This window comes from Colobus angolensis, unplaced genomic scaffold (genome assembly GCF_000951035.1).
Source record: "Colobus angolensis palliatus isolate OR3802 unplaced genomic scaffold, Cang.pa_1.0 Scaffold157, whole genome shotgun sequence".
NCBI classification, from domain to species: Eukaryota; Metazoa; Chordata; class Mammalia; order Primates; family Cercopithecidae; genus Colobus; species Colobus angolensis.
This window is the reverse complement of record NW_012114677.1, coordinates 1,007,381-1,015,496: the sequence shown is the minus strand read 5'-3', so window position 1 is coordinate 1,015,496 and position 8,116 is coordinate 1,007,381.

Below are 8,116 nucleotides of genomic sequence, written 5' to 3'. Positions count from 1 at the left end.
CGGCTTGAACTTGGCAGTCCTGCGGAAGTCACACGGTGGAAACCCGCAAATGCTACAGATTAGGGCTGGAGTGGTGGTTTTGTTGACTGCTTAAACTGAAGAAAGTGATAGAGAAAACGTTGATGATGAAGACTAAACTTAAAACTGTGTCATGTCGACAACCATTACATTGCAAATAGCACATAAAATTTAAGAGAATATTTTTTAAATGATTTAAAAGTTAGTATCCAATTCAGCAAAGACAAGTTATTGACTAATGGGTGAAGTTGTGACATCAGTGGGGCTGGTGCTGAAAGAAGTTTAATGATTAAGCTGGGCGCTCACGTCTGTAATCCCAGCACTTTGGGAGGCCGTGGTGGGCGGATCACCTGAGGTCGGGAGTTCGAGACCCGCCTGACCAACATGGAGGCACCTCGTCTCTACTAAAAATTCAAAATTAGCTGGGCATGCCGGGGCATGGCATGCCTGTAATCCCAGCTATTCGGGAGGCTGAGGCAGGAGAATGGCTTGAATCCGGTTGGCGGGGTCTGTGGTGAGCTGAGATTTTGCCGTTGCACTCCAGCCTGGGCCACAAGAGCAAAACGCTGTCTCAAAAAAAAAAAAAAAAAAAAAGTTTAATAATTATAAATTGAGGGTAAGAAATAGTTTAACAGTGGAGAAATATCAAATTTAATATGAGAAGAGTGGAAGGTACTTCAAGTTGTGAAATCATGATTGAACTGTAAACATTAGTTGGCTGAAATGGAAATTTTTGTTCACACGGAAACCTGTGTGCACACGTTTATAGCCACTTTAATTATAATAGCCCAAAACTTGGAACAATCCAAATGATTCTGACCCCAAACTGTCTGTAGCTTTCTGTAGGATACGCGGCACTTATCTGTATACAGTGCTTGATGCGTCTTGAGTCTTCAGTTTTATGCAGGATAAATCCAAGTTAACATCTGGCTTAAGCAAGAAGACAAACCACTAGGAGGACTTATTTACAACATCAGAAAATGGATTAATATTCAGAATAAAAAAAGGAATGCTTGTAAATCGACAAGAAAAAGACGGACAATAGACAAATGTACAGAAGATAAGAATAGGCCATCATAGTGAAACCCCGTCTCTACTAAAAATACAAAAATAGTGGGGGCGTGGTGGTGCACGCCTGTCATCCCAGCTACTCAGGAGGCTGAGGCAGGAGAATCACTTGAACCCAGGAGGCAGAGGTTGCAGGGAGCAGAAATCACACCACTGCACTCCAGCTTGGGCCACAGCCTGGGCCTCTCTCTCGAAAATAGAAGGAGGAACCAAAATACCCAAGAAGCACATGGAGAGATGCTTAAATTCATCAGCAACCTGACAAATCCAAACTAAAATAACAAGATGCCTCATTACACCTATCAGATTGCAAAATTAGAAAGCCAAAGTTTTTTCATTTTAAAATTTGGTATCCTATTGTTCCCACATTATTTGTCGAAATGACTATCCTTTCTGGACTTTTCTATACTGACTTACTCATCTGTCTTTATGCCAATACCAGACTGTCTTGGTTACTATAACTTTCTAAAATAAGCCTTGACATCAGGTAGTGTTAATTCTCTGACTTTGTTTTTTTGAAAAGTTATTTGGATTATTTTAGGTCCTCTGTGTTTCCTTTTTTTTTTTTTTTTTGAGACAGGGTCTCGCTCTGTTGCCCAAGCTGGAGTGCAGTAACGCAATCTCAGCTCACTGCAGCCTCTGCCTCCTGCCTTCAAGTGATTCTCATGGCTCAGCCTTCCGTGTAGCTGGGATTACAGGCATGCACCACCAAACCTAGCTAATTTTTGTATTTTCAGTGGAGACGGGGTTTCACTCTATTGACCGGGCTGGTGTAGAACTCCTGACCACAAGTGATCCACCCACCTCAGTCTCCCAAAGTGCTGGGATTACAGGTGAGCCACTGTGCCCAGCCTGCATTTCCATATAAATTTTAGAATCATTTGTCAATTTCTACAAAAAAAAAAAAAAAAGGCTTCTGGCATTTTGATTGGAATTGTGTTGAATCTGTAGGTCAGTTGAGGGAGAATTGGTAACTTCTGTCTAATGAACATGGTATTTCTCTCTGTTATTTGGGTCTTTGAATTCTCTCAGCTAGGCTCATGGCTATGTAATCCTAGCACTTTGGGAGGCCGAGGAGGATGGATCGCTTGAGCACAGGAGTTGGAAACCAGCCTGGGTAACATGGCAAAGCTCCATCTCTACAAAGAATATGAAAAGCTGGGCTGGAGGTGCGCCTGTAGTCCCAGCTACTTAGGAGGTTGAGGTGGGAGGATCGCTTGAGCTCAGGAGTTCAAGACCAGCCTGAGCCACATAGTGGGACTCTGTCTCTAAAAAAATAAAAATAAATTAAAAAATAAATTTTCTCAGCCCCATTTTGTAGTTTTCAAAGTATTGGTCTTGCACATCTTTTGTCAGAATTGCCTCCAAGTATTGCATAACCTTGATGTGATCGTAAAGGGTGTTGTTTAAAATTTTTAATTTCCAAGTGTTTGTCGCCAGTATATAGAAATACAACAGATTTTTGTGTATTGATTTTGTATCCTGCAGCCTTGCTAAACTCATTTATTTGTTCCAGTAGCTTTTTCATACTTTGTATTAGTTTTCTGCAAAGACGGTCATGCCATTTGTGAAGACAGTTTTATCTTTTTTTCTAATTTATTTGTCTGACTCTTCAACATGAAGAGTCCTTATTTTGGCCGGGCACGGTGCCTCACGTCTGTAATCCCAGCACTTTGAGAGGCTGAGGTGGGCGGGTCACCTGAAGTCAGGAGTTCGAGACCAGCCTGGCCAACATGGTGAAACCCTATCTCTACTAAAAATACAAAAAATTAGCTGGGCATGGTGACAGGCGCTTGTAATCCCAGCTACCAGGAGGCTGAGGCAGGAGAATCACTTGAAACCAGGAGGTGGAGGTTGCAGTGAGCGGAGATCGTGCCATTGCACTGTAGCCTGGGCAACGAGGGAAACTCCATCTCAAAATCAAGACCAGCCTGGCCAACATGGCAAAAACCCGTCTCCACTAAAAATACAAAAATTAGCCAGATATGGTGTCGGGCGCCTGTAATCCCAGCTACTTGGGAGGCTGAGGCAGGGGAATTGCTTGAACCTGTGAGGCGAAGGTTGCAGTGAGTTGAGATCGCACCACTGCACTCCAGCCTGGGCGACCAAAAGAAAAAGAAAAAAAAGTCCTTATTTTTACTTTAAAGCAATAAATTGTACAACTTCACTGAATTTCTAAAAAAAACCCTAGTGGTATTTTGATTGGATTCCCATTAGGTTTGTAGATTAATTTAGAGAGAACTGACATCTTTATATAGTATATGATACATAAACAGGCTTTCATTTTTCTTTCTTTATGATCTTCAGTAGACATTACTATTTTTCTCCATATGGCTCTTTTTTTTTTTTTTTTTTGAGACAGGGTCTCACTCTTGCCCAGGCTGGAATGCAGTGGCACGATCTCAGCTCAGTACAGCCTCTGCCTCCCAGGCTCTAACGATTCTCATGCCTTAGTCTCTCAAGTAGCTGGGACTGCAAGCATATGCCACCATGCCCAGCTAATTTTTGTGTTTTTCTTTCTTTCTTTCTTTTTTGGATACAGAGTCTTGCTGCATTGCCTAGGCTGGAGTGCAGTGGTGTGATCTCGGCTCACTGCAACCTCTGTCTCCCAGGGTCAAGCAATTCTCCTGCCTCACTTTCCCTAGTAGCCTCTGCCTCCCAGGTTACAGTGATTCTCATGGCTCAGCCTCCCTAGTAGCTGGGATTACAGGCATGCACCACCACGCCTGGCTGATTTTTGTATTTTCAGTAGAGACGGGGTTTCACCATGTTGGCCAGGCTGGTCTCGAACTCCTGATCTCAGATCTGCCCACCTCGGCCTCCCAAAGTGTTGGGATCAGAGATGTGAGCCACAGCACCCAGCCTATTTTTGTGGTTTTGTTTGTTTTTTTAGTAGAGATGGGGTTTCGCCATATTGACCAGGCTGGTCTCGAACTCCTGGCCTTGAGTGATCTCCTTGCCTTGGCCTCCCAAAGTGGTGAGATTATAGGAATGAGCCACTATGCCTAGACAGTTCTTTCTTACTTATTTATTTTTTTAGAGATAGCATCTCATGCTTGCCTAGGCTGGGGTGCAGTGCTGCAATCTTGGCTCACTGCAGCCTCATAACTGAGACTACAGGCACGTGCCACCATGCCCAGCTAGCTTTTGAAATTTTGGCAGAGATGAAGTCTCACTATGTAGAGATGAAGTCTCAAACTCCTGGCCTCAAGCAACCCTCCCACCTTGGCCTGCCAAAGAGCTGGGATAACAGATGCGCGCCACCGCCCCAGGCCTCATACAGTTCCTCATCATTTTCACTACCTTAACTCAGATGCCTTAGTGTATTTCATGCTCTTATGAATGATATCCTATATTCTATGATTATGAATACGAGGAACACTAATTTTTAAGTTGGACGTACATCCAGCAGCCTTTATGGACTCCTATATTTATCCTAATAGTTGTGGGTTGACTTAGTTGGTTATTCTGGATATTTCATTTACGAACAATGACCGTTCTGTGTCTCCCATGTATATTTATACTTTTCCTTTATTATTTCCTTGGTATCGGCCAAAGATTCAAGTCCTGTTGAACGTTAGCAGGGCAGTGAGAATCCTGTTGTCTTGCTTCCAGTCATAAAGGTATATGTCCAATTTTTTTTTTTTTTAACAAGACAGGGTCTTGCTATATTCTCCAGGCTGGTGTCAAACTCTTGGGCTCAAGGGTTCCTCCCGCCTCTGCCTCCCAAAGTGCTGAACCAGCTCACCTGGCCCATGTCTGAATTGTATCCATGAAATAATCTAGGTTATTAGTGGATCACCTTTGTCCACTTAAGGAAGTTTTCTTGTGTCCTTTATTTTCCAGAGTTTTCATCCTAACAGTGTTTCTCTTTAAGAAAAATGAGCTTTTCCGCATCTGTTGAGAAAATCTCACGCTACCCTTCCTCTAGGCTATGAATGTGGTTGCCAAGGTCGTGATAGGATCTCTGATGTTCAACTGTCCCTGTGCACCTCAGAAGAGCCTTACTCGTCAAGACAAATTATCTTTCAGGGCCAAGGCCAGGGCCTGGGCAAGGGGAGAGAGCTGAGGAAGGCTTCACGGGGGTCGAAACACTCAGCCATCACAACAAATGGTATTTGAATGCAACATTTTACAAACTGAAAATCAACACCAAGAAAAATCAGTGATAAACAAAATACTGAAATTTTAAATAAGGACAGATAGTAACAGTGCCATGTCAAGCCATATTGGAGCTGAGGCAAGAAAACCAATCAGTAATACTGATGCTGTCTTCATTTAAAATTTTATATTTTGTTCACCATAGTTTTTTTGCATGAGTTTGGACTCTTTAAGGTAGTGCATTAAAATATTTTTTCTTTTAAATTATTTTCCTTTTGTAGGAGCTACTCTATTAACTGGAAAATATTTATCTTAATAACTATTTTGGAACCTCCTGAATTTTTTGCCCAAAACAAGTGCTTCACATACTTCACCTTAATCACAGCCCTGTTTGTCTTAACTCGCTATGAATTTCTTTAAAATTTGCACCTCTGATTATGAGTGAATTGTCCTATAATTTTGTTTGTATATATTCTTTTTATCTAGATTGGGAATTAGGGCTTTGTAACCTTTTATTTATTTATCTATTTATTTATTTTTCTTTTTTTTTTTTTCAGACGGAGTCTTGCTCTGTCGCCCAGGCTGGAGTGCAGTGGCTTATTTTTTAAGGCGCCCTAGATCAAATTAAAGAAGTTCCCTTCTATTCCTAATTTGCTACAGGTTTTTAAAAATCACGACCAAACATTTAATTTTATCAAATATTCTTATAAAATGTTTTGTTGTGCATATATTGAGATGATTGTATGATTTTTTTCACCTTTATTTTGTAAATGTGATGAATGACATTGATGGCGTTTCAAATTACATAAACCTTAACTTCCCTGGAATAAGCCCAGCTCGGACTATGTTGTTCTTTTTCACATGTTGCTCGATTTCACTTGTGAGTATGCTCTCTAGTCTACTCATGCTTTGTTCATGGGTGAGAAGAGCCTTTACAGTGTTGGGTTAAGTTTATGCAGCCTCATGCAGTGAGTGGATCCCTCTTCTCACCTTCCCTGGGAGAAGCCCTCTAGGTCAGCACCACACCAGCAGCCAGTCCTAATGGGCTGCCAGGACGGCTCCTGGAAGCTGGGGAAAAAATGATGACCTAGAAAATGAGACTGAAGGCCGGGCACAGTGGCTCACGCCTGGAATCCCAGCACTTTCGGAGGCCAAGGTCAAGAGATCAAGACCGTCCTGGCCAACATGGTGAAACCCTGTCTCTACTAAAAATACCAAAATTAACTGGGCGTGGTGGTGCGTGCCTGTAATTCCAGCTACTCAGGAGGCTGAGGCAGGAGAATCGCTTGAACCCGGGAGGCGGAGGTTGTGATGACCTGAGATCGTGCCACTGCACTCCAGCCTGGGCAACGAGAGTGAGACTCCATCTCAAAAAAGAAAAAAAAAAAAAAAAAAAAAAGAGGTGGAAAAGACAGAGGGGTCTTGGCAGAATATTGAGGACAGGATGAGAATTGAGACCACCTGTGTCCACGTCACTCTTGGGACTCAAGAGCTGAGATCACCTGTGTCAACCTGATTTAATTATTATTTCCAGAAAACTCTTTCCAGGAAGATAAAACTAAATCAGTCAATCACTGTCTGCTTCAGGAAAATCTTGCAGGCCAATGTATCCTGGCACACAGTTTACCAATCTGAGAACCAGCTCACTCACCAGAACTTCCGTCTGGCTGTGTAGCTCTGTCCTGCACTGTTGGGCCATGAGCTTTGTCCTGTCCCAGCGAGTCCTTGCATTGCAAGACAGACCATCAACCATCTGAACCCAGATTCTAAAATCCTATGAGGCCAGGCGCACTTTGGGAGGCTGAGGTGGGAGGATTGCTTGAGCCCAGGAGTTAGAGACCAACCTGGGCAACAGAGCAAGACTCTGTCTCTACGAAACACTAAAAAATGAGCCGGATGTGGTGGAGCACACCTGTAGTTCCAGCTACTTGGGAGGTTGACAGGGGAGGATTGCTTGAGCCCAGGAGGTTGAGGCTGCAGTGAGCTGTGGTTACACCTCTGCAATCTAGCCTGGGCAACAGAGCAAGACCCTGTCTCCAAAAATAAACACGTTTTCTCGGAGTCACTGCTGAGTTGTTGGCAGTGAATGGTACTAAATGTTCCCATGGGATTCAGCTGAGACGGCCTCCCCAGGATGGCCTGAGACCTGTGACAGGAACCAGCACTCTCCTCGTGACCCTCTGGTTTCCTTTTGTGAAAGCTCCTTGTGTTCTAGGGTTGAGAAAGCCTCCTTACGTGTGCTTTGATTATATGATGAGGTGAAGATTTTGATCCTTGTGGAAACTACTTTGCTGCTAACAACAATTGTGTTTGTCCGTCTGTCCTTGTCACCTTCTGTTGTGAAGAGCTCCTTGGGAAGAGGGTGAACTAACACAGGTCTGAATGTCCCTGTCTCAAGGGCACCAAGGGCCAGTGAGTTCCGGTCTTGTGAATCCACTGTTGTTATCTAACAAACTAAATCCTCATCTGCACCTTCTTCAGTTTTGCCTTGTTTTCAGAAAGATCCTCTGCTCACGCCTGTCCTCCTGGAGAGACCCTTAGGTCAGCACTCCCTTCAGTGGAGGGTTCGCGGCCCCAGGTGAAGGAGCTCTTGCCAGGGTGTGTGGTGGCTGGGGTCCTGCCCTCAGAAGGGGTTTCTGCTCCCGGGTGGGCGTGCTCCCCTTCCTGAATGGTGCCCTTCCCTCAAGACCACTTCGGGGCTGGGCACGGTGGCTCACACCTGTGATCCCAGCACTTTGAGAGGCCGAGGCGGACGGATCACGAGATCAGGAGATGAAGACCATCCTGGCTAACACAGTGAAACCCCGTCTCTACTAAAAAATACAAAAAAATTATGCCAGGGTGTGTGGTGGCTGGGGTCCTGCCCTCAGAAGGGGTTTCTGCTCCCGGGTGGGCGTGCTCCCCTTCCTGAATGGTGCCCTTCCCTCAA